Source organism: Zea mays, chromosome 2, assembly GCF_902167145.1.
Source record: "Zea mays cultivar B73 chromosome 2, Zm-B73-REFERENCE-NAM-5.0, whole genome shotgun sequence".
In the NCBI taxonomy this organism is placed as follows: domain Eukaryota; kingdom Viridiplantae; phylum Streptophyta; class Magnoliopsida; order Poales; family Poaceae; genus Zea; species Zea mays.
The window spans coordinates 184,195,431-184,221,551 of NC_050097.1; the positions used below are offsets into that span (position 1 = coordinate 184,195,431).

A 26,121-nucleotide genomic window follows, 5' to 3' on the forward strand; every position below is an offset into this window, starting at 1 on the left:
GAAAAAGAAAGAAGGTGAACTTGTGCGTTTGCCTTACTATTACAAATTTAAGAAATACTTTAAAACACCTTGCCAAGAGTGGCTGGAAACAATTGAAGCAATGTGCAACGAAATACTTGGGAATTATTCCAAAAAAGAAGATCAGTTGATGACCGCGGCCTTCGGCACCCGTCCGAAGCGGAGACTAAACCGAGTGCTGGACGCCCTGGGTTTCGAATACCCTGATTACGAAAATCTGAACAAAGGTGCCAGAGGCCAAAAAAGGAAAAGGATAACTGAAGCCTTAAATGAAGGTGAAAAAGAACCATCAAAGAAGAAAATTCCGAAGAAGAGGAAAACTCCTTCTCCGAATCAACAAATATCCGAGGCAGAAGAAACCCCCGCATCACCTTCTGCTACTGTCGTTGAAGAAATTCTGAAGGTAATGACTGAATCCTTACCTGCGAAGCTAAGTCCACTAGGCCCTCAACTGACAAAGTTTTTTCAGAAGGACAAGGAGCCCGAAAAATCGAAGAAAACAATCAAGGCAAAGAAACAAAGAATTATCACTGTAACAGAGGTAATTGACAAGACGCCGCCAAGAGCTTCAGCCCAGAAAACACAAGCGGCTACAGAGGGGACAGATATTGAAATTGCACCTTCGGAGGCCGCAGCTGCCGAAGCTGCCTCAGCTGAAGAGTTGAATCTGGAGAGCACAATTGAACATATTGACCAAATACTGCTAGACATGGCTGCAGAAGAAGCTACCACCGCCGCCGAAGAGGCCGTGACCGCAGTGTCGGGGAAAGGAAAAGAAATTGCTGATGAAGCTTCAGAAAACGAAGCCTTCATGTTCCAAAATTTAGTTGGAGAACAACTATCAAAAGCTGAAATAGAAGAGCTTAGAGAGTATGCCAAATCCTGTGGATACAAACCTGGGGCACTCCTCTTCGGAGGCGTTGATGATGAAAAAATAGATTGCATTCGAGATCAAACAGGAGCCAAAGTTATCAGTACTCTGTCCAAGAGTATCGGATTCCCGAAGCTAGAAACAGACATCAGCCGCTACCGACGACAACATGTCGTTGGTAGTTTATTTTATTCCAACTTCAAGGTGAACTACTTGTCCCTTAACTTTTATTGTTTCTAATAATAAAAACATATCTGACGAAGGTTGTTTTCGTGCAGAGTATGCTGTTGAGCAAAGCCTTGCAAATGCAACAAGATTTTGAAGATAAAAAGCATGAAGTTATAATTGAAAATTTGGAAAGCAAAATAAAGGAACAATCAGATGCTTTCGAGAAAAAAAACTTTGAGCTCCAGGCAACCGAAGGTTTATTGGCGGAAGCTGAAGCAAAAATAACAGAACTGAACACGAAGCTTCTCCGCCAGTCTGAGCAGTTCGAACGAGAAAAACAAGATCTTAATGCAAAACTTGAAGCCGAAGCTCAACAAAATTCAGATTTGAGAAAACTACTTACAAGTCTTCAAGAAAAATGCTTGGAATTTAGCAACAAGTGCATTCAACGATTGAGAAAGATTTTTTACTCAGTTGGAGCCAGCAGTGAAAAATTTACCCCCTCAGCTGAAGATCTACCGAAGACCTTCGAACATATTGAGGGGGAGATTGACGAGCTCGACGAAGTCATAGCTGGGCATGGTGACTTCTGTGCCTGGGTGGCTTCTCGAGGGACTGCTCCAGCTTTCCTGAAGGCTGGCTGTGATCATGGAAAGATTGTCAATAGGCCAAATTTCACTTTAACACCATCAATCCTGGACGACATTCCTGACCTTGCCCGAAGTATCTCGAACAGATTTGTAAAAATGATATGGACAAAAGGTGGGCGAGAGAAGGCTGGAGACGAAGCTCGTAGTCACCTTGAACCAGTAAGAAACCATACCTTGTGCTTACCTTTTCTTGTAAGCTTGATTTTGACTTACACCGACCTTATTCATGTAGGATGACGAAGCCGAAGATCAAGAATGACGCCGAAGCCGAAGCTCCTTGGGGATTAGATAGTAGACTGTAGACAGTACTTGAGAAACTTTTGAGATAACTTTTGTAAATGTAAACAAAACTTGTTTTTAATGTATTCTGTTCATACCTTGTAATATATCCTTATCCTTTCATTGATGTATGAGAAATGCTTTGATGTGGACGAAATTTTCTTTTTTGAGCCGAAGGCGAAAAAACACCTTCCCTTCTTTTCGTACGCAACGAAGCATAGAAAACAACATTTTCCTTTTTCCCGAAGCTCTCCTTTTTGTACACGAAGCTCTTTCTTTCCGAAGCTCTCTTTTTTTACTTGCCGAAGCAACTGCTTATGCTATGAAGATGATTATCCTACATATGCCTGGATGAATGTTTATGAATGCAAATGTTATGATGTAATGCGATGTGCAAATGAATGGCCAAACAATCACACTTCAAGCCATACTCATAGCCATTATTTCCTTAAAAACAATCACACCTCAGCTCTGCATCCCCTTAGGAACGACTTTGGAGCTTCTTCGCCTTTACTTTTGGCGGAATCAGCGTTGACTTTTCGCTGTAAGCTCTGCATTCCCTTAGGAACGACTTTGGAGCTTCTTCGCCTTTACTTTTGGCGAAATCAGCGTTGACTTTTCGCTGTAAGCTCTGCATTCCCTTAGGAACGACTTTGGAGCTTCTTCGCCTTTACTTTTTGGCACTCGATGGTGCGTTCTCAGCTTTTACATTTACATTCCTTGGGGGATTTCGCTCTTATAGAACTAAAAAAGGAAATTACATGTGCTGGCCCCATTAAAAACCTTTCTCCCCCTTCGGAAAGGAAAAGGGTGCCATGAAAGAAAAAATAAAAAATATGAAAAATTACATCGAGTTATACATAATATCGCCGAAGCTCATCCGCATTCCACGACCTAGGAATGTCGTTGCCGTCCATATCCTTCAATCTGTATGAACCGGGTCTTGACGAAGATGCTACTAAGAAAGGTCCGTCCCATTTCAACTGCAACTTGCCCACTGTTTCTGGGTTGGCCACTCTCCGAAGCACCAAGTGCCCTGGCTCAATATTTTTTAGCCGAACTTTTCTATCCCGCCATTTTATTGTTTCGGCTTGATATTTATTGATATTCTCCACGGCTTGCAGTCTGATCCCTTCTAAAGCATCTTTTTCTACAGAATAAGTAGCTTCGGAATCTGATTCTGCCGAAGCTAATATCCTTATTGATCCGGTTTTAGCTTCCTCCGGAGTTATTGCTTCGTCACCAAATAACAACTTAAATGGAGTAAAGCCTGTAGACCTTGATGTTGTTGTGTTGTGACCCCACACCACTTTGGTTAACTGATCTGGCCATTTTCCCCTGGGTTGGTTGAAGATTAATTTCATTATTCCTGTCATTATGATGCCGTTGGCTCTTTCAACGAGTCCATTTGACTCCGGGTGCCTAACTGATGCAAAATGGATCTTCGTACCAATTTGGTCACAGAAATCCCTGAAAACTTCGGAGTCAAACTGTGTCCCATTATCCACAGTGATAGCCTTTGGCACCCCGAAACGACAAACGATATTCTGCCAGAAAAACTTTTGGACGGTGGCCGAAGTTATTGTGGCTAAAGGCTTCGCCTCAATCCATTTAGAAAAATATTCCACAACTACTATAACATATCTCAGGTTCCCTTGGGCCGGTGGTAATGGACCTAACAAATCAAGGCCCCACCTTTGCAATGGCCAAGTGGGTTGTATGAGCTGTGTTAAGGACGAAGGTTGTTTTTGATCTCTTGCACATTTCTGACAACCTTCGCACTTTTGAACCAACTCTGCTGCATCCGAAGCTGCCTTCGGCCAATAAAATCCTTGGCGGAAAATTTTTCCAAGTAATGGCCTAGATCCGATGTGAGATCCACACAGGCCTGCATGTATTTCTTTCATTAACTATATACCTTCGGCTCTGGATAAACATTTGAGTAGCGGAGCACAAACTCCATGCTTGTACAACTCCCCTTCTATTATGACATATGGACGAGCTCTTGCCTCTATCCTCTTGTTATAAGCTTCGTCATCTGAAAGGAATTTACCCTGAAGGTAAGAGATGATCTCAGTTCTCCAATCTTCGCTGTAAACAGGAGATATACTGAGGACTGCTCTTTCAAGAAGTTCCACCGAAGGTGCTTTTATTGTTTCGAAGAACACATCCGAAGGTAAGGGCAGCCCCTGCGCTGCTGACTTAGCTAACAAATCAGCATGCTCATTTTGTCCTCGAGGGATATTTTTGACAGAAAATCCCTCGAAAGAAGCTTCAACTCTTCGAACCATATCCAAATACTTTTCAAGCTTCGGATCTTTAGCCTTGCAACTTTTGTCAATATGACCCGAAACAACCTGGGAATCAGTTTTAAGTATGGCCCTTCTGATTCCCATTGCTTTTAACTTCCGAAGACCTAGAAGCAATGCTTCGTACTCGGCAATGTTATTTGTGCAACTAAAATCAAGCTTTGCCGCATAACAAGTTTTGACTTTGGAAGGTGAAACCAACACAGCAGCCGCTCCTGCTCCGAAGGTTCCCCAAGATCCATCACAAAATACTGTCCATGCTTCGTTGTCTTTATTCGTTTCTTCCTCCTGAGCCCCTGGCGTCCAGTCAGCAATGAAGTCTGCCAACGCCTGGGACTGAATCGAAGATCTATGAACATATTCAATACAAAATTCATTGAGCTCTGCAGCCCATTTTCCAATCCTTCCAGTAGCTTCTCGGTTCCTCATAATATCCTTCAGAGGTTGTGAGGAAGGAACAATTATGTTATAAGCTTGGAAATAGTGCCGAAGCTTCCTGGAGGCCATCAAGACAGCATACAGTACCTTCTCCAACTCTGTGTAATTTTTCTTTGATAAACTAAGAACCTCGGAAACAAAATATATTGGGGCCTGCCTCTTGACTTGACCATCAAGCTTCTCCTGGACAAGCGCTGCACTTACCGCTGAGTGCGAAGCTGCCACATATAATAATAAAGGAGCCCCTGGTATTGGTGGAGTCAATGTTGTTAGATCTATCAAATACTGTTTCAACTCTTCAAAAGCCTTCTGCTGGATTGGTCCCCATTGAAAGACTTCGGCTGATTTCAGCACTTCGAAGAATGGTAAGTTTCTCTCTGCTGATCTGGATATGAATCTATTGAGAGATGCCAATCTTCCTGTCAATCTTTGAGCCCCCTTCTTTGTAGTTGGTGGCTCCATCCGAAGTATAGCTTCAATTTTACTTGGATTAGCTTCAATTCCCTTTGTTGAAACCAAACATCCCAGAAATTTCCCCTTCTTTACTCCGAAGACGCATTTTTCTGGATTTAACTTTAAGCCAGCCTGCCTGAAACTGGCGAAGGTCTCCTGCAGATCAGCAATATGATTCTCCTGCTTCGTGCTTTTTACAATGATGTCATCAACATAAGTTAGCACATTTCTGCCTATTTGAGATTGGAGAACCTTCGCAGTCATTCGGCTGAAACTCCCTCCAGCGTTTTTGAGCCCCTCAGGCATCCGAAGATAGCAATATGTGCCACTTGGAGTTATGAAGCTAGTCTTCGGCTCATCTTCCTTCTTCATCCAAATTTGGTGATAGCCTGAATAACAGTCTAACAGACTCATGAGCTCTGAAGAAGCTGCTGCATCAACTAAAGAGTCTATCCTTGGTAATGGGAATTCATCCTTCGGACAAGCCTTGTTAAGATCTGTAAAATCGATGCACATTCGCCACTTGCCATTAGCCTTTTTTACCATAACAGTGTTAGCTAGCCATTCTGGGTACTTCACTTCTCTGATAACTCCTGCACTGAGGAGTCTTTTGACTTCGTTGCGAGCACCTTCGGCCTTATCATCTGACATTTTCCGAAGCCTTTGCTTTCTGGGTCTGAAGGATGGATCGACATTGAGCGAATGCTCAATAACATCTCTATTAACTCCGCAGAGATCATTGGCTGACCATGCAAAAACATCTTTGTTATTGAACAAAAACCTTATCAAGGTTTTCTCCTGCTCTTCGGATAATTGAGAGCCTAACAGCACCTTCTGCTCTGCTATGTCTTCACATAAGAGCATAGGCTTCGGCTGATCTACTGAAGCTGCTTTCTCCCTTCTGAATTTGTACTGTTCACAAGCTTCAGCTCCATCTATGTTATGGATTGCTTTTGAGTCGGTCCAATTGCCTTCGGCCCTTCTTGCAGCTTCCTGACTTCCATGGATAGCAATGGGTCCCTGATCCGAAGGTATCTTCATGCAAAGATAGGCAGGATGAAGGATTGCTTCAAAGGCATTGAGGGTACCACGACCAATAATTGCATTGTAAGGATATTCCATGTCAACAATGTCAAATATAACCTGCTCAGTTCTAGTGTTGTTGATGAACCCGAAGGTCACTGACATGGTGATCTTGCCCAGTGCTACAATCTGTCTTCCTCCGAAGCCACAGAGAGGATGTGTAGCATCATGAATCTTATCTTCTGGTTCTTGCATTTGTCTGAAGGCCTTAGCAAATATAATGTCAGCTGCACTGCCTGTGTCAACCAAGACATTATGGACCATAAATCCTTTGATAACACAAGAGATAACCATGGCATCGTTGTGTGGGTAATCTTTGAGCTGAAGGTCCTCTTGGGAGAAGGTAATAGGAATGTGAGACCATCTTGACTTGATGAAGGGTCCTTGCACCCCAACATGTTGTACCCTTCTCTGTGCTTCCTTCTTTTGTTTCTTGTTAGCTGGCTCTGAGGACGAGCCACCTGTGATCGGGAGCACCAGCTTCGGGTCCGAAGCAACTCCAGTTTGGTCGTTGAACGAAGCCATTAGCTCAAAAAAGTGGAAGTGAGTTCACCGGACGGTGGGCGCCAATGTTGGGGACTTGTTCTCAACTGCTATGAATTAAGAACAAGGCAACATAAAGTGTTAAATGTCAATGTCCTTCGTCCATGAAACATTATTCCCTTGAGGATAATGGGCCTTGGACGAAGGCTGATAAGAGCATAATTACGAAGTTTAAATCTTCGTAATAAAATTTCAGTAAAAATTATAAGGTGACATAAAAAGGTATAAAAGGGGTAAATACATCAAAGACAAATTTCATTGTATTTATTTAATGTATGGAATCATTGAATACAATAATACCTTTGCCTTGGCAAAAGGTTGGATTCCAGAAGATGCGATTGTAATCACTCGAATGCGTGAACAGTAATGGAATACTGTTCACTATTTATAGGCACAGGACGCAGCCTGTGAGGAATTACAAGTAAGCCCCTTATAAAAGCTTACAACATTGACTCAGACCTTTATGGACTAAAAGGTCATTCTATCTTTAAGTCGGTTTGCAATACCGAAGCTTCACAAAGAGGAACCTTCGGCCATTTCATACAAACAGCTTCCGCCGAAGACTGCTTCTCCCTGTAAGACCTTCGGCGACGAAGCATAGGCCCAACATTTACCATTTAGTTTCTTAAAACTGTCCAAACACATGTGCTGATGAGGACATTTATTTTTAGCATTTAATTCCCACCGGGTATCAAACACATGCTTTGTCACTTGCATGTCTCAGTTTAGTTGCATACATGCACGCCTGTGGCGTTAGGGCGTTCACATGTGCAGGTTTAAAGGTTACATGCGTGATGCATGTGAGACTGGCCGGTTGCATGCGGCGAGGGGAACATTGCTTGCACACATCCATTTTAAAGTTTCCGATGGGGTCTAAAGGTTCCTTCAATAACATAGGCCTTATTATTTACCCCCTTCATTTATAAACTAGGTATGTGCCCGTGCGTTGCCATGAAAGTTATAAATTAGTACAAAGCATAGATACAGAACGACAAACATCAATATGATATGCAAAATCCGTGGCAAAATATCACCGTAACACTAATAATATATTGGCGATATAAATATCAAGAATTCCAGTCCTTTAACAAAGTGACTACAGGAGTACATACGGTAATTTTCAGCAAACTTTGCATGGGACACAGCTCACCCGATGTCGAGGACACGGGATGTGGGGTCCGTGACCGTGGCATCGATGGTGAGGCGGTACGCGTGGTTGCGAGAGGCGTCATTGAGCATGTCGAAGTAGGAGGTGGCGGCAAGGAGCTGCTTGTGGTGGCATCCCGTTCCGCCCGCTCCTTGTTGCCTCCGTTTTCCCCGTTACCGGGGGCCAGTAGTCATGTCGTGTTCCCACCTCTCCACCGCCTGGTCCTCATCGGCGCTCGCCAACAGCGCCTCCTCCACCCAGCGACGCTCCGCCTCGCGCACGGGCCTCATGGTGTGGTGCTCCCTCCGCGAGCTCCGCAGCCGCATCGACTCCGTCAGGAACACGCAGAAGATCATACCTATGTATATTTCTGAAAAGAAACCGGTTTTAGTTCAGACTTCAGATTGATGGACACATTATGTAAGTTTGAGACAAAATGGTTACTTCAAAACAATGAGTTGTGATCATTGCATCTGTATAATCATATGCAATGATGCTATTAAACAACAATTTTCAGTTGATGCGAAATAATTGTTGACCAGAAACTAATTCTGAACTATGCTACAAAATGCAATTCAACACTTTCGAACTATTTTCCGACCAAAAGAAATAAAACATTTCTGATCAAATTAGAGAAGTAATTATCACACTTGAAATTAGTCTACTTTCAGTGGGGAGAGAAGAGAGCTTGTGCCCTGTGGCTTACCGAGTTACCTTGGTAGCCTGAAAAAAGGAGCCCTGCTGCAGGATGGTGTCAGACTGGAAGTGGAGTGATCCGTGTCATGAAACCAGGAGGCATTGGAAGCAAAGGGATCTGAAGAGGAGACGGTAGCAGAGGCAGAAGATAATTTTTACCTGTATTCAATGGCACACAAAACACTCGTTTATGAAAAAGAAACAACAAGTTAGCTAATTGGATTGATCGATGACTGCAACATATAAATAGATGGAAACAACCTTCAACTTAGGGCAAGGCTGATGCTACCTTGCTGGCCTACTAGGAACAAAGCAAAACACGATCAAGAACATCTATCGTTCCAACACATTCTCATTGCATTGCAAGCATCACCGAAGCAACAGAATGATGGCAAATCAAGCCTTATACAACGACATAGGAGATGTCCATAGTTGCAGAACACAAATTTCACGGCAAAAATATTAGCCGGATCAGAAGAGAAGCCTCGGAAGAATACAGGGTGTGTAGACACTGGACCACACACTAGTTAACAATTAAGTGTGCCTATAACAGTCCCTCTCATGACGTGCCTCAGTTTTTGCACTTCTGTGATCGATGAAAATGGATCGTTTCTGAACTATGCCTCTGGCTGTTGGATGCTCTCCATGATATTGACTACAAAGTATAGAATAATGTAAAGAAAGAAGTATTTGATTTTTTCTATCCTTTGAATGACACTTGAGTTTCTAGCCTGTAATGATTTACCACTGGAGGGTTTTACTAAATTTTATCAACCAACTCTTATGGTAAATTATTGATTTAAGATTATAGATCAAGCTGTTTACTACATTAAATTTGGAAGACTAAGCATCCCTATTTTTCACTTCGTAGACATGCTAGCTGAGAGCAGAGTAGAGAAACCGCACCGAATATATGTACCTCAGGATGAGGCATTTGAGGAGCTGAAGCAAGGCGCCTTCTCATCACGGAGGCTGCGAGCAGTACTTCACACGCTTATCCCATCGATGATTGCAACCATGTCAGCTGAGACCCACGGCTTCCAAGGCTTCCACCATGTTGATAATCTATACAAGGAAGGCCTCAGGCTGAAGTTGGGTCTCCAGGAGCACCTGTTCCAGAAAATACCCCTTGTTCAGAAGATTCAGGAATCAAGTGAGGGGATGCTTCGCTATGATACACCTAGAATGTTTTCCAGTAAGTAAAATATATCGTCATTTTGGCTTTGGACTGGTGTGCCAATGCCAGATGTTCTTCAGATTCAAGTGCCTTCATGTTCAGACAATGCTCATACTTCGATTATGCAGAGGACAAGTTTGCATGGCTCCATGACGATGAGTTTGCTCGATAGACTGTGGTAGGAATAAACCCAGTTAGCATCACCAGGCTCACGATAATGAACTTAAAACATTACTGTGCACATAAGTAAACATATTGCTAACATCTATTCAGCCCCAGTAATACATTGCCTTCTTACACAGTACTACTTTACTGAGTGGTTATTTGAAAACAGGTTTTCCCACCAGTAAGCAAGATGGATCCTGCAATCTATGGCTCGCCAGAATCATCAATCACAGAAGCGCACATCACTGGACAGCTCAATGGACTCACAGTACAACATGTACCTTTAGTATGATGAACTCTTGAAGCGAGGAAGACGGAGACGACGAGGAGGAAGGGAGACATGCCACTGGCACAGGGGACATGAGGAGAAAGGAGCCATTAAACCGACCTTACTCCATGGCGCTGCCGCCACCGCCAAGATCCGCCCGTTCCTCCAAGCTTCAGTGTAGACCCTCTTATGGTCCCAAATCCGCCCCTGACTGTAAGCAACGACGCGCAACAAACATGTCACGGAGCCACACAGCATCGATAGATCGACTAATCCCACCGCTCAGATCCCTCGACGCGCCCAGATCAATCAAACCAAGCAGTAGCTCAGGAACCGGAGCACTCGAAAAGTTCAAATATAACTGAAGTTCAAGTATATGTAGCTTTGTTCAGACCAACCCTTTAAGAAACAATAGAAATTATCCCTAGAACGCTCCAAGATAGTGTTGAAACTGGTGATTAGTTTTCAGTTCCAAAAAGTCACTTGTGGTAGATGACCATGGTGGAAGCGAAGCCAGCCTGAGTAGATGTCGTTGTAGGACCATATCATCTTGTTGCAGTACTGCTCAACATTGGCCTTGCAGGGGCTGCACTCGCAACAGCACTTGATGATTACTTCTGGTACAAAAAACCAATATATATGGTAACATTGTCTATTGATAATATCTGATTGTCCTATTAGTTGATTGTGGGGGACAGATATCCCCCGGGTCCACTGGAAGGATAAAAGACCTCATGAAAGGCCCAAGGGCCCAATAGATCGTAAGGTCACTCCTTCATGGGCCTGGGGAGGAACAATCAGTAAAGCAGATTGACATAAGGCCGGATCAATGCAAGCCCGGATGACCCCACAACGTTGAGCAAGCAACCACAACAGAAGATCCGACTTTCCCGCGCCGGAGCCCCGTACAACGGAACTAGGCGAAGATAAGTCGGCAGAACTATAGGAAGATAGACTCAATCAGTTCACTATCTCTTAGGTGCAGTTTGTTATCTCATCCGCATGTATCGCCCCACGGTCGAATATATAAGGCCTAGGGGGCACCCCTTCAAGACGATCGATCTCACTACTCAGCCATCCACCCCAACTCTCTACGTTCTAGCTTTAGAGAGCTCCCTTGTAACCCATTACATAAAGCATACTCGCCAGGACGTAGGGTGTTACGCATCTCAAAGCGGCCCGAACCTGTAAACACTGTCTATTGCTCCTCGTGCATCTAGCACGAACCATTTAGCTACAGTCGACGACACCGTCCTACTCCTAAAACACCTTGAGGGGCAACCCCGGGTGTGCGGTCAGACCCAAAACACCGGCAGCTGGCGCGCCAGGTAGGGGGTGTGTCGTCGATCTAAGCTAGCTCAATGGCCGTCACCTTCCACCGCAAGATCACCCTCCGTCCCGGATCTGTATTCTGCTTTGGAACAATCTCATCCGTAGCAGATGAAGAGGGAACTCTACATCGCATTGCAGATCCGCCAAAGAAGAAGTCTCCTCCAACAAACTCCGAGAATATCGGAGTAAGGAAAGAAAAAGGGGCAGCCTCCAGCGCTCCGAAAAAATATCGCCTTCAGCAAGCTAGGGGCCGAGGGCCCGCTGACCCGGAGAACTCCACTGTCTACTTCCCCGACGAAAGAATGGACACAAATCGCAAGGAAGAAAGAGACCGAGAGGAAGCAAGTCGTTCTTTCCGTGCCTCCGCCCTCAAAGGAGAACGGAAAGAAGATCGCCACGACAGCCGCACCATTCTACCCCGACGTTCTTTTCATCGAGAGAGTGGAGTTGCCCCCCGTCTCCGACGATGAGCCGACCGCGCCGGGAGAAGAACCACCTCAGCGGGAGTCCCGTCGACGGAGAAATCGGCGCCGAAACATCCGACGACATCACGAGGCCGGAGAGCGGGATCCGGAGCAGCCTGTCTCGCGAGACGAGGTCTCAGAGATAGGAGAAACTCCGGAGGAACGCGTCTTCAGAGAATGAAGGAACTCCCGACGGCGTGATCGCCGACGAACTCAGGAACAAGCCGAGCATGATGTAAGGCAACGTCGGGAAAATCCACTCTTTGGGCGCAACCTGAATCCCGACTTCACCCGAGCCATGAACACGCCGAGTGTAGTTGGAGGGGTACTAGCTCGGATAGCTGACGGACTCCCTCGGACTCCTGACGCCGAGGGCTATCGGCGACTGTTTACCCAGGCAGCCAACCATCTTCTACCTCTTGCTCACCCGCCAAACGATCTGCGACATGCCATCAATAGTCGCCGGGACACGCGAAGCTCCATCAATGCTTCGCGTGAACGACGACATGAGAACGAGATCCACCGCCGGGAAGAGTACGACAGGGATCATGGCATCCCAGCTCAGAGTCAGGCCACCAGAACCGAGTCAGCGACGGCCTCGACTGGCGGTACTACCCGGGGACGGTCGAGGAACCACAACAACTACTCCCCTCCCCAAGACAGACATCATCCCCGACGACAGGAAGACACGTGTGGAGTGTCTGCCCTTACTCCATGCCTTAGGGCCATTCAATGGCCCCCTAACTTCAAGGTATCCAATGTCGACAAATATGAACCTAAGCAGGATCCAGGGGGCTGGCTGGTTGTCTACACCACCGCCGCTCGAGCCGCCGGAGCGTCCGAGGATGTGATGACCGCATACTTACCCATTGTCCTCGGGCAAGACGCACTACAATGGCTGCGACATCTACCCCGACACTGCATCAATGACTGGAGCGTCTTCAGTCGACGCTTCACTGCCAACTTTCAGTCCCTCTCCGACAAACCAGCGCAACCATGGGACCTCAAATCCATCAAGCGCCAGGGTGACGAAACTCTCCGGTCGTACCTCAAAAGGTTCCAGACCATGAGAAATCGTATCCCCGAGGTCACAGAGGCGCCCGTGATCGAGGACTTCTACAGAGGATCCAATGGCTCGGCCTTCGTCCGAGCCATATTGCAGAAGGCGCCGACTACCTCCGAGCAGCTGTTCCGGGAAGCCGACCTCTACATCACCGCCGACGAGCGAGCTCAGGACCTCATCGGCAGAAGAGACCGCACCGGCAGCACCACGACGTGACGCGAACCAGCAACCCGACAAACGCTGGGAGAAGAGACCTCGCGAAGAAGTGCACGCTTCCGGACCACCTGCCTCTCGCGCCCGGGGAGGACCTCGCGGAGGCGAGCGCACGCTGGACGACATCCTCGACGCCTAGTGCCCGTACCACAAGGACATGCGCCACACCCTTCGGAACTGCAGGGACTTCAAGCACTCCGTCGGACACGGCCGACCCTTCCAACCTCTACCTCCTCCTCCGCCGCGGGGAGGACCAGAAGAACCACGACAACCCCAGCAGCAGGAGGAGGGAGGAGGAGGAGCCTTCCCGCGCGTTGACAGGGAGGTCAACGTCATCTTCGGCGGACACGGATCGCAGGAGAACAGAAGACAACAAAAGCTCAACGATCGCCAGATATTGGTGGCGACCACCGGTCCTCCCGCTTCGTACCGATGGTCGGAGCACCCGATCACCTTCACTCGGGCAGATCAATGGCTCAACTTCGACCACCCAGGCAAATACCCGCTCCTCGTCGATCCGGTGATCCGAGAGAGCAGGGTGAAGAAGGTGTTAGTGGACGGGGGGAGCAGCATCAACGTCACCTTCCCCCGAACACTCCAAGGCTTGGGAGTTCACCTCAAAGAGCTCCACGAGTCAGATACTCCTTTCTTCGGCATTGTGCCGACTGAAGGGGAATACCCATTGGGCCACATCTACATGCCCGTCACCTTCGGAACTCCGAAGAACTACAGAACCGAGTTCCTGAGGTTCGAAGTGGCGAACTTCGACTACGGGTACAACGCCATTATCGGGAGGCCGGGATTGGCAAAATTCATGGCCATTCCGCATTACACGTACATGATATTGAAGATGCCAGGACCACAAGGAATCATAACTGTGCGCGCTGACTTCCAAGGCACCGCAGAATGTTTCCGAGTGGCCATCCAGGCGGCCCTTACCACCAAACCGTCGGCAACTTCTTCAACGCCGGCAAACTCTAAGCCTGAGGAAGACCTTGCGCCACCGGCAAATGAAGCTCAAGTTGTGACCTCCATGCGGCCGACTGAAGAAACCAAAAGGATCAACCTGGGGTTCGCTGATGAACGCAAGACTGCCATCATCAGCTCCAGCCTGGACGATAAATAGGAAGGCGCGCTCGTCCATTTTCTGCAAGATAACCGAGACGTATTCGCGTGGCAACCTGCGGATATGCCGGGAGTCCCGAGAGAACTGGCCGAGCACAAACTGAAGGTTTATCCCCAGGCGAGGCCGATCCGGCAAAAACTACGTCGCTTCACGCCCGACAAGAGAGAGGCCATTCGCGCTGAGCTGGCTCGCTTGGTCGTGGCTGGGTTTATTAGAGAGGTGTTACATCCCGAGTGGTTAGCCAACCCTGTTCTTGTACTCAAAAAGAATAAAGTGGATTGGCGCATGTGCATCGACTATACGAACCTCAACAAACATTGTCCAAAGGATCCCTTTGGGCTCCCTAGGATAGATCAGGTGGTAGACTCCACCGTTGGGTGTTCTGTGCTGTCTTTCCTGGACTGCTATTCCGGATATCATCAGATTAGCTTGGCAAAGGAAGACGAGGAAAAACAGCGTTCATCACTCCGTTCGGTGCTTTCTGCTATACCTCCATGCCGTTTGGCCTCAAAAACGCTGGAGCGACTTATCAGAGAGCCATTCAAACATGCTTAGCCGATCACTGGGGCAAGCGTGTGGAAGCCTATGTAGATGATGTGGTAATCAAAACAGAGAACTCAGAAAACTTCATCGAAGACTTACAACTGGTTTTCAACAGTCTACGGCGATATCGATGGAAGCTTAATCCCGAAAAATGTGTCTTTGGGGTACCAGCAGGAAAGCTACTCGGGTTTATTGTCAGCCATTGGGGAATTGAAGCTAATCCGGATAAGATTGAAGCTATCATGAAAATGGAGGCACCACGATCACAAAAGAAAGTTCAGCAACTTACCGGATGTATGGCAGCCCTGAGCAGATTCATATCCAGGCTGGGAGAAAAAGGTTTACCATTTTACAAGCTGCTCAAGAAAGTGGATAAGTTTCAGTGGACTCCAGAAGCACAGGAAGCCCTAGAGGCACTAAAAAAATTCTTGACAACACCACCGGTGCTGAAGCCGCTGCGGCGAGCCACGTCAACTCAACCAGTTGAAGACTTGCTGCTGTATATCTCTTGCACGACTCACGTGGTGAGCACCGCGTTGGTAGTCGAGCAAGCCGAAGAAGGACATACCTACCCAGTGCAACATCCTGTTTATTTCATCAGTGAAGTTCTGGGTCCCTCAAAGAAAAAGTATCCTCAAGTTCAGAAGCTATTATATGCAGTACTTCTAACTGCCCGCAAGCTACGTCACTACTTTGATGACCACAAAGTCATAGTAGTCACTGGTTTTCCGATAGGGGATATTCTTCACAACAAGGAAGCCATTGGTCGAATAGCCAAGTGGGCCTGTGAACTGGGATCTCATGACATCGAATTTCGACCTCGCACTGCCATCAAAACTCAAGCGCTGGTTGACTTCGTATCAGAATGGACTCAACAACAAGTACCAGATAACCCAGAAACTGCAGAAGTATGGCGAATGTATTTTGATGGCTCGCTGAGGCTGCAGGGAGCAGGCGCGGGAATTCTCTTCACCGCACCTGGAGGCGAGCACCTCAAATATGCCCTCCAGTTGCTATTTCCAGCCTCCAACAACGTAGCCGAGTATGAAGCCCTAATTCATGGACTGAACATTGCTATATCACTAGGCATCAAGAGACTGATGGTGTACGGAGATTCTTTGGTAGTCATAAGCCAGATAAACAAAGAATGAGATTGTTCAAGCGATTCAATGGGAAAGTACTGCACTGCCGTCCGAAAACAAGAAGATAAATTTGAAGGTCTGGAATTTCATCACGTAGAAAGAGATCGAAACACAGCAGCCGATGTACTGTCCAAGCTAGGGTCCAGTCGAACTCAGGTCCCACCTGGAGTCTTTGTACAAGAAATACCACAACCAAGCATCTCAATGGATCAGGCAGAAGAGTGTAATATCGTGAATGAACCAGAGTCAGACTCTGATGACTGGAGAAGGCCGATCATCAGATATATAAAGAATGAAGAGGAACCAGATAACAAAAATGCAGCCGAGCGCATCGCTAGACAGTCAGCTCACTACACACTCATTGGGGAGACATTATACAGAAGGGGTGCATCAGGCGTCCTCATGAAGTGCATTCTCTCATCTACTAGGAAGCGAATTCTAGATGAGGTCCATGCTGGGCAATGTGGAATACACGCAGCATCCAAGACGCTAGTTGGGAAGGTCTTCAGGTCAGGATTCTATTGGCCAACAGCGAAAAGTGACGCAGCCGAGTTAGTTCAGAGGTGCAAAGCTTGCCAGTACTTGTCAAAGCAACAACATCTACCAGCACAGCAACTGCAGACCATACCAGTAACTTGGCCCTTCGCATGCTGGGGACTGGATATTATTGGACCTTTCAAGAAAGCTCAAGGAGGATACACTCATGTACTGGTAGCAATCGACAAATTCACTAAATGGATAGAGTTCAAACCCATTGCTTCTTTAACCTCAGCTAAGGCTGTGGAATTCATACAAGACATAATATTTAGGTTCAGGATACCGAACAATATCATAACTGACCTAGGATCAAACTTCACAAGTTCAGAGTTCTTCGATTTGCGAGCAAAAAAGCATTTAAATCAAGTATGCTTCAGTAGCACACCCAAGAGCCAACGGGCAGGTTGAACGAGCTAACAGGATGATATTGGAGGCACTCAGGAAAAAGGTCTTCGATAAGAATGAAAAGTTTGCAGGAAAGTGGATAAGGGAATTGCCCTACGTCGTTTGGAGCCTAAGAACCCAACCTAGTCGAGCTCTGCATGGAAACACTCCTTTCTTCATGGTCTATGGGTCAGAGGCGGTATTACCCGCTGATCTCAAGTTTGGGGCGCCAAGGTTGATCTTCGAAAGCATAGCAGAAGCCGAAGCTACTAGGCTGGAGGACATTGATGTACTCGAAGAAGAACGGCTGAATGCAGTAATTCAATCAGCACGATACCAGCAGACTCTAAGACGCTATCACGACAAGGCCGTGCGACAACGATCCTTTTCAGTGGAAGATCTCATCCTCCGCCGAATTCTAACGGGGGAGGGACGACACAAGTTGTCACCTTCATGGGAAGGACCGTTCATAGTAGTAGAAGTCACTCGGCCGGGATCATATCGTCTCACTCAAATGGACGGCACAGAAATTGGGAACTCCTGGAATATAGAACACCTCAGGAAGTTTTACCCCTAGCTGTATTTCAAAAGCTATCGGGACGATAATGTACTCCGTAAAATGGGAAATATGTCATCAATAAAAAAGGGGCTTCAAGAATACTCAGTTCGTTCATGATTGACCGACATTCTTATTTAACTCGGGGTGACCACTATGCCCTGCTAACGGAGCAATCAGCTTAAGTCGGCAACGACTTAAGACGGTGCAACATGCTCGCGCTTACTTAATTCAGGGTGACCACTATGCCCTGCTAACGGAGCAATCGGCTTAAGTCGGCAACGACTTAAGACGGTGCAACATGCTCGCGCTTACTTAACTCGGGGTGACCACTATGCCCTGCTAACGGAGCAATCGGCTTAAGTCGGCAACGACTTAAGACGGTGCAACATGCTCGCGCTTACTTAACTCGGGGTGACCACTATGCCCTGCTAACGGAGCAATCGGCTTAAGTCGGCAACGACTTAAGACGTTGCAACATGCTCGCGATTACTTAACTCGGGGTGACCACTATGCCCTGTTAACGGAGCATTCGGCTTAAGTCGGCAATGACTTAAGACGGTGCAACATGCTCGCGCTTACTTAATTCGGGGTGACCACTATACCCAGCTAACGGAGCAATCGACTTAAGTCGGCAACGACTTAAGACGGTGCAACATGCTCACGCTTACTTAACTCGGGGTGACCACTATGCCCTGCTAACGGAGCAATCGGCTTAAGTCAGCAACGACTTAAGACGGTGCAACATGCTCACGCTTACTTAATTCGGGGTGACCACTATACCCAGCTAACGGAGCAATCGTCTTAAGTCGGCAACGACTTAAGACGGTGCAACATGCTCACGCTTACTTAACTTGGGATGACCACTATGCCCTATTAACAAAGGCAATCGATTTAAGTCAGCAACGACTTAAGGCGATTTCACATGCTTACGATTACTCATATATAGGGGTGACCTCTATATCCCGTAAACAAGTTTCAAAATCATCACACAACATTTTACTCCAGCAAATTTACGTACTGCCGAATTCTAAAACAATAGGAGAGTAACAATATCATTCAAATGCCGAACTGGTGTCCTCTAACAAAATATCCGATCATGATAACCACGCGCTCAAAGCACGCAAATATTTCTCTATTTTGCAATATCTTTCTCAGGAGCAACTGACGAAGAAGGGCGACTTGAGGAATCAGGAGCAGCGTTCACGTCAGCCCTTATATCATCAGGAACAACCACGCCGGGTCTCCTCATCAAGATCCGCCCCACGCGAATGGCTTTATCCATGGCTCTGTCGCGCTGGGCCCTCAGAGTAATGGAAGTTTCTTCAACAACTTTGACAGCCAACTGAGCGGTCTCTAGCTCCTGGGCGATGGACTTCTTGGAACCACGGAGTTCTTTGATAGCAGCATCCTTAGCCGATATCAACTGCCGGAGACGGATCATGTCATCCGTGGATTCCTGCAGCTTACAGCGATGGTTGTCTAACTCCTCCATGGTGAAGCGATGACTCCTATCCAGGATGGTCAACGAGTTGCTAGAATCACGATATAGTCTGTCAAGATTATCGCGAGAAGCAACAAGGGCACGTTTTTCTTCCTGCAAACAAGAATCAACTCCTTCAAACATCAAGCAAGCAATAAGGACACAGCAATACAAGGCACAGTTTCATAAGTCACCCTTTCAGAATCAAGCTGAGCGCGAAGAGTAGAGTTCAGCGTGTTAGAGTCATTTAGAGCAGCAGAGACCTGGGCCAGCTCAGTCTGGCTTTGAGAATACTTTCCCTCAAAATCAGAACACCGCTGGACCAGTTCGGCCTGACCTTCAGAATGTTTTTCTTCAAGAGCGGAAATCTGCCGAGCCATATCTGGCGAGAGACAATCAAGCAAAAAGGGTCAAAGTGTAAAGTAGTTCAATAAGGCATACGAAGGAAAGCAAAAAAAGCACTAACCAGCATTTGTCGCCTCCAAGTCAGAGACACGATGTTGAAGCAACACCGGATTCCAACGTGCCAGAGACGAAGCTTCTTCTGGAACAGAAGAACCTTGCAACCTCAGCTGATTAGCCATCCCGTCCACCAATGCCTGATATGGAGAACAGATGAGTGTAATGACAGTAGTTCGTACGGTGTAAAAGTCAGGCTAGAATATATCATAGTACCTGGAGGTGGGAGAAGAACGAAGGGACTCCCAAATCGTGAGAGATCAATTGATGACTTGGCATAGGGTCGCCACCCAAAGCAGCTCGCAATGAACCAGCAGGAACCAACTCAGTGCCATCAACAGAGCCCAAAACTTGGTCGGCGGGAACGCTAGCCTCTAAAGCGACTCCCTGGCCCAAAGCTTGGGCTACCACCATGCAACCAGAGTGTGGAGGAGATCCCGCGTGAACATCCATGGAAGTACAAGAGGGAGACCCCGCTCGGACACCCTCGGGGGCTGGGCCATAGTTTGCGCTACCCACTTGAGCCGGATCATCTCCGGCAGTACCCTCGGGGGCTGGGCAGTGGCTTGCGCTTCCCACCCGAGCCGAATCATCCCCGGCAACACCCTCGGGGGCTGGGTAAGTGTCAACACCATCCTTGAGGACCAAGTTCTCTGCAGTAGCTGCCTCTAAGGCTGAGGGTCCCTCAGTTACTTCCATGGGAACAAGACGATCCAAGTCAATTTCATGACCCTCAAGACCGCGCTCTAAGGTCGATGAGGCGCGGGACGCTGCCCGGGATGACCCAAACCCGGCGTCGAGCACATCAGCACAAACATCCGTCGCACCATCATCCGCTGGCTCTGATAACAGATCCTCTAGAACCATATCTTCAAGAGTCTGATCAAAGTTTGCCAGGGACAATTCTTGTAGACCACTGAGGGCAGACAGAGCAGGAGAAGGAACTCCACTACTTTCCCCACTGGCGACATACTGCCGACTGTTCTTCCGAGTCAAAGGGACCTCATCTTCTTCCTCCCCGTCGTTTTCATCAGCAACACAAACAACACACCCATTGGGATCAGCAGCAGATGGAGCACCCTCATTGGGATCAGCAGCAGATGGAGCACACCCATTGGGGTCAGGGTCAGTAAATTCAGGCACAGGCACTTCCTCAGCAGTAGGAACCGAAGGACCAACGTCCCGATCCAAACTAGATACTCGCCGAAGATGTCTCTTTTTCTTTTTCTGCTTGTCAGCAGGAGAATCAAGTTGATTGGCTCGGCAAGGGCGTCTCGGGCGAACACTAACAGGTCTCTGAATATCCAAGGTTGTACCAGCTTCTGGGAGAGGCGCCACCACCGATGTCCCTGCAGGAGCAGCATCAGAAGAGTCCTCAGCCAGCATATCAAGCATAGCATTATCTCTGCATCACTAGGATTCAAAGGCACCTCAAAGTGGACCTGTCGTTCATCATCAGGAATTTCCCCGAGCGAGGCAACCAAAGCGCTAACTTCCTCGGCAGAGGGTCGCACTCTAAGGCCCAAACCGCCATCAGCGACGGGTGGATTCGACACAAAAAGAGTGAAGGCCTTGGAAGGGGGCAGGTTCCAGGCTGAGTATGCCACTGGGGCACCAACATTTGATACCTTGCCTCTAAGAATCATCTCAAGTCGGTTCACCAAATCTACAGCGGGAATTCTTCTGTTGGTGACCCGAGTTGAGTCAGCTAGACCTCGGTACAGATAAGCCGGATATGCCTTGTCCTTCAACGACTGAATGTTCTTGAAGACAAAATCAGCAACCACAGCCTCTGCAGTCAGACCCCTCTCCTTCAGCAGTCCAACTTCAGCTAGCAAAGCCCCTGCCTCAGCTACCTCCTGATCCGTGGGGGACTCGGTCCAACTCGGAGTGCGAACATCCGGCTGTCTCCCCGACCGTGGGGGGAGAGAACTTCCGTGGTTCTCAACAATAAACCACTCCAAGCGCCATCCCTTGATACTATCCTTGAGAGGGATTTCAAGATAGTCAGTCTTCCTCCCACGGCGCATCTCCAAACTAGCACCCCCAACCAGCTGATGCTGCCCCCGGCCTTCCCAGGGCGACAGTGATACAGGTACTTCCACAGTCCAAAATGTGGCAGGACGCCAAGAAAAGCTTCGCATAAATGAACGTAAATGGAAATTTGCAGAATGGAATTGGGATTCAGATGGGTCAAATTAAGACGATAGAAATCAAGGAGGCCGCGGAAAAAGGGAGAAATAGGAAGAGCGAGACCGCGAAGAAGAAAAGGAACATAAATCACGGATTCGTGGGTATCCTCTGTCAGAACAGTGACCCCGTGGCAAATCCGCCAAGAACACTGCAGCGGATGAACTCGAGGCCTTTCGCTTGGGCGCCATCTCAACTCCACTGGCGAACAGATCAGGAGCCGAATTGCAGAGAGGATCTGGAGGCAGGAAAGCAAGAACTAGGGCGCGGAAAGCAGAGGCGGCTGAAAGCGCAGTACTTATGGGATATTCCCGAGTCAGATACCGTTTCCAAAAAGCGCCCAGTCAGCACCCGGCGGTTACTTCTAAAACACCAGTGTGCCATGTCATCACCCGGCGGTTACTTCTAAAACACCGGTATGCCACATCATCACTCGGCTATTATCCTCAAAGTGGCCGACGCAGCCCGTTCTAACTCGGCTGTTATTTCTAAAACACCGACGTTACCACCAGTCGCTCGGCAGTTATCTCTAAAACGCTGACGTCGTCTTAAGTCGCTCGGCAGTTACCTCTAAAACGCCGACGTCGTTTTCAGTCGCTTGGTAGTTACCTCTAAAACGCCAACGTCGTCATAAGTCACTCGGCTGTTACCTCTAAGAGCGCCGACGTGATCATCAATCATTCCGACGCTGGCGTGGTTTCGTCATCACCCGGACGCTATCTCAAAAGCGTAGATGTTGACAATGATAGCTCGGCCACCACCCCTAAAAGCGATGATATGACGCCCGAGTTACTCAGTTACTATTCCAGAGGAATCAACTTCGCAAATAAGGCAAACAGAGGAATGATTCAAGAACTCTAAGTTATGCCACAAACATAACAGATAGAGAACATCACGGACAATAAATATCACGACAGAGATCAACTGACTACGAAGCAAAATAATCGACACAGGAGGAAACGAAATCATTCTTCATTAACGGAAGTTACAGTACTTACAAATCAACTCATTATGAGTTGATACTTCCCTACTGCTACTACAACTACTACTACGCTACACTATACTACTCTACACTACTAAATACTACTACATTATTTCATTATACTACTTCTAACCTATACTAACATCTAAAGACCAGTGACATCTAGCCACTGGCCTTGTTGCTGCCCTTGTTGCTGCCGCCGCCGGTGCTGCCCCTGCTGCTGCCGCCGTCACCGTCATCATCGCTGTCGTCACCGTCGCCTCCGTCGTCGTCGTCGTCTCCGCCATCGCCGCCACCGCCCTCCTCGGACGAGTCCTCCTCGTCCGAGGAGTACTCCGACTCATCCGAGCCCTCGAGCCCGGAGCGCTCGACGGCCCAGATATAAGTCCAGACCTCCGCGGCAAGCCCCTGGGAGTCGTCTGAATTGTCAGACAACGCCGGGGGAGAGACGGGAGCCGGAGACCCCTCGGACTCGGAGGAGAACTCCTCCTCCGAGTATTCCGAGTCGCCGAAGTCCTCCGATGGAGGAGTCGGCTCGCGCTTGCGTTTGTTGCTCTTGCCCATGGTGGAAATGAAAGGAGAGGAAGAAAGCAAGCAGCGGAGAACAGCAAGAGATGTGAAAAAACCAGAGGGGCAAATGCACTATTTATAGAAGAAGAAGGCAACCGCTCACCTCCTACCACGGTCACTGAACAGTCGCAAAATATTCAATATACTGAACAACCCGTCTGAAGATACGTCAGGCGGCTGACGCCGTTTCACGCAACGCAACACCCATTGGGACTCCAATCAACTGCACGGGCGATATGATTACACTTGCCATCACATCACATTACTACTCAGAAGCAGCCGGCTAAAACACTCAGCGTACCAAGCCGTCCCTTGCCCACACCCATTGGGGGGACGCCCAGGAATTATCAGTATATTTTTCAAAACTATCACATCCGTGCAGGGCATGCAATGAATACCTCAAGACAAAAATGAGATATCAGTAAGGATAAAAGGAAAGCCAAATATAGCCGGTGAAGTACAAAATCTGACCGACAGAAGCGACGTGAAGACTAGCTAGGGAACGTCCATCAAACGTCCAATCAGTCGCAGAGCAAATAAATTGCACTACCTAGCAAGATATGGGCGGATCACGAACTCGGCCGCAAAAGACAAAGATACATGCTGACCTCTAAAGCATAATATCGATGACATAATGCTGACTTCTAAGGCATTCGAAAAAAGAAAAGATGACTCTCAGCAAAAAGACACGAAATGAAGACCTTCGAGTGGGTTATTTTCAAAAATCCACTCAAAGCTCGGGGGCTACACCCATTGGGTACACCTTCGGTGCACCCCATGAATCACCATTTCAAGTCAAGACAATGCCAACTTCTAAGGCATAAGGCAAGATTAAAGACAAGGCTGACCTCCAACCAAAGTGCAAGTGGAAAATAAAAATGATTTCTGATGAAGACCTTCGAGTGGATTATTTTCCAAAATCCACTCGAAGCTCGGGGGCTACACCCATTGGGTGCACCTCCGGTGCACCCAATGAAGTTCAGGGTCCTACAATACGAAATGCCGATCTCCAAGGCATGAGTATGAGACAAAGCTCCAGTTTTCGAGTGATCAAAGCAGAAGGAGACAGTAAGCAATCGTTTTTACCAAACTGCCCGGAAAGCATTTCTTGTCATAAACAAAGACCGCAAGCTGGACCTAGGATCTTTGGGTCGATTATCTCAAAATCAACCCAAAGATCGGGGGCTTGTGGGGGACAGATATCCCCTGGGTCCACTGGAAGGATAAAAGACCTCACGAAAGGCCCAAGGGCCCAATAGATCGTAAGGTCACTCCTTGTAAAGCCCAAAATTGGTAGAAAAAAATGATAATAATGAAATAAAATAAATAAATAAATTTAAGATTGTGCTTTAGAGATTTTTAAAACCTTTTTGGATTTCTCATGCTTTTGAATGCTCAAGTAAAAGGAATTAAGCTAGCCAAATAACAAAATAAACAGATATAGAATTATGCATCATGTTGGAGTTTGTTTGTGCATTAAATAATAGTAACAATAAATTTAATAAAAATATAATAATGATTTGAGATGTGGATTGAACCTCACAGTGAAATTAGGATTTAAAATAGAGAAGGAAGGAAAGAAATATTATACAATACAAAATAGATTTATAAATAAATAACTTCACCACATTTTGGTATGATCAAATTAAATAGTCAGTCTCAGTACAGATGTGCCAACAAATGTGAATTCAAAAATTTGAAATTTACAAATAAGGATGGAAAATGAAACAGAAAATGAGAAAAAGAAAAGGAGAAAAACAAACCTAACCTAAATGGGCCATGGCGACCTATTTTGGCCCATGCTGTCTTCTTTCCGAATGGCCTGCCCACTGGGTCAATGACCAACCGGCCCCACCGGTCAGCCAAGGCGCGTACCGCCCGATCACCTGCGCACATCGGTCACTGTGGCGTGGGCCCATTCGTCAGTCCCTCAAGAAGCCGGACCCGCGACGCACTCATCTCGCTGCCATCCGGGACCCACTTGACAGTTGTTTCCTCCCCAACAGAACGCAAACCTGGCGGGCGAAATCCCCTCCCTGCGTCGAGTTCCGTTCGTTCAAATCGCGATATGTCCGCGGGATTTTCTTCATCAGGAGTATAAATCCCTGTCGCCCTAGTCCCTTGGCCACCATTGACGAACCGAGTGGCACGACCGCCATGGCCGCTGAGAGGGAAGAAAGAAAGGGAGATGACACGTCGGTGGTCGCCACCGTCGCTATGGCCACCCCTGCCTACGTCGTCGATCCGACCTCGGGTATCGGCTTGGAAGGTCCATTGCATCCGTGTACACGCAGGGAGAAGAAGCAAGTCGCCGGGGGACTGAGCGAGGTCTTCGGTACGTGCTCGGAACTCTACGGCAAGATAGCGTCGTGACCGGGTCTGTTGCATCGATGAATCGCTGACTCGTTCGAACTCGAGGTATGAACCCTTGAACTAGTGGTAGGGCCTCTCGGCGGGCATTACTGTACGTACACGGCACCAGCGTTGACGTGTCCGATTTTTCCTTGCTGCTGGGCGCCGCCGGGCACAGTATAGCCGCCCTCGGCCACCAAACTTAACTCGTCGGTTCCCTGTTGTTTGGGGCTGCGCTAGCTCGGCGTCCTTTGGCGTTCTGCGGAGAACTCTCTTGGAGTACTGCCGTGTTCGCACCGTGGGGTGGGGGTCGACGTCGGGGGGAAGAAGGGTCCCTGGCCGGCCGATCCAAATTGGAAGGTGTGGTGCGTTCTCTGATTGGGAGGTTGAAGATAAGCGTTGGCGGTCCGATTTGGGGTAAGCGACTGAGATGTAGGGGCTGCCCTGACCGTTGGATTCG

General features: G+C 47.7%; 1 long non-coding RNA gene across 1 annotated transcript; it reads right to left on the reverse strand.

Moving 5' to 3' along the window:
• Positions 1 to 7,800: 7,800 nt before the first annotated feature.
• Positions 7,801 to 10,945, reverse strand: LOC103647407 (uncharacterized). The gene is made up of 3 exons (XR_562825.2): positions 10,386 to 10,945; positions 8,674 to 10,005; positions 7,801 to 8,329 (listed from the first exon to the last, which is right to left on the reverse strand). It is a non-coding gene; the product is annotated as an uncharacterized lncRNA (long non-coding RNA).
• Positions 10,946 to 26,121: the final 15,176 nt, after the last annotated feature.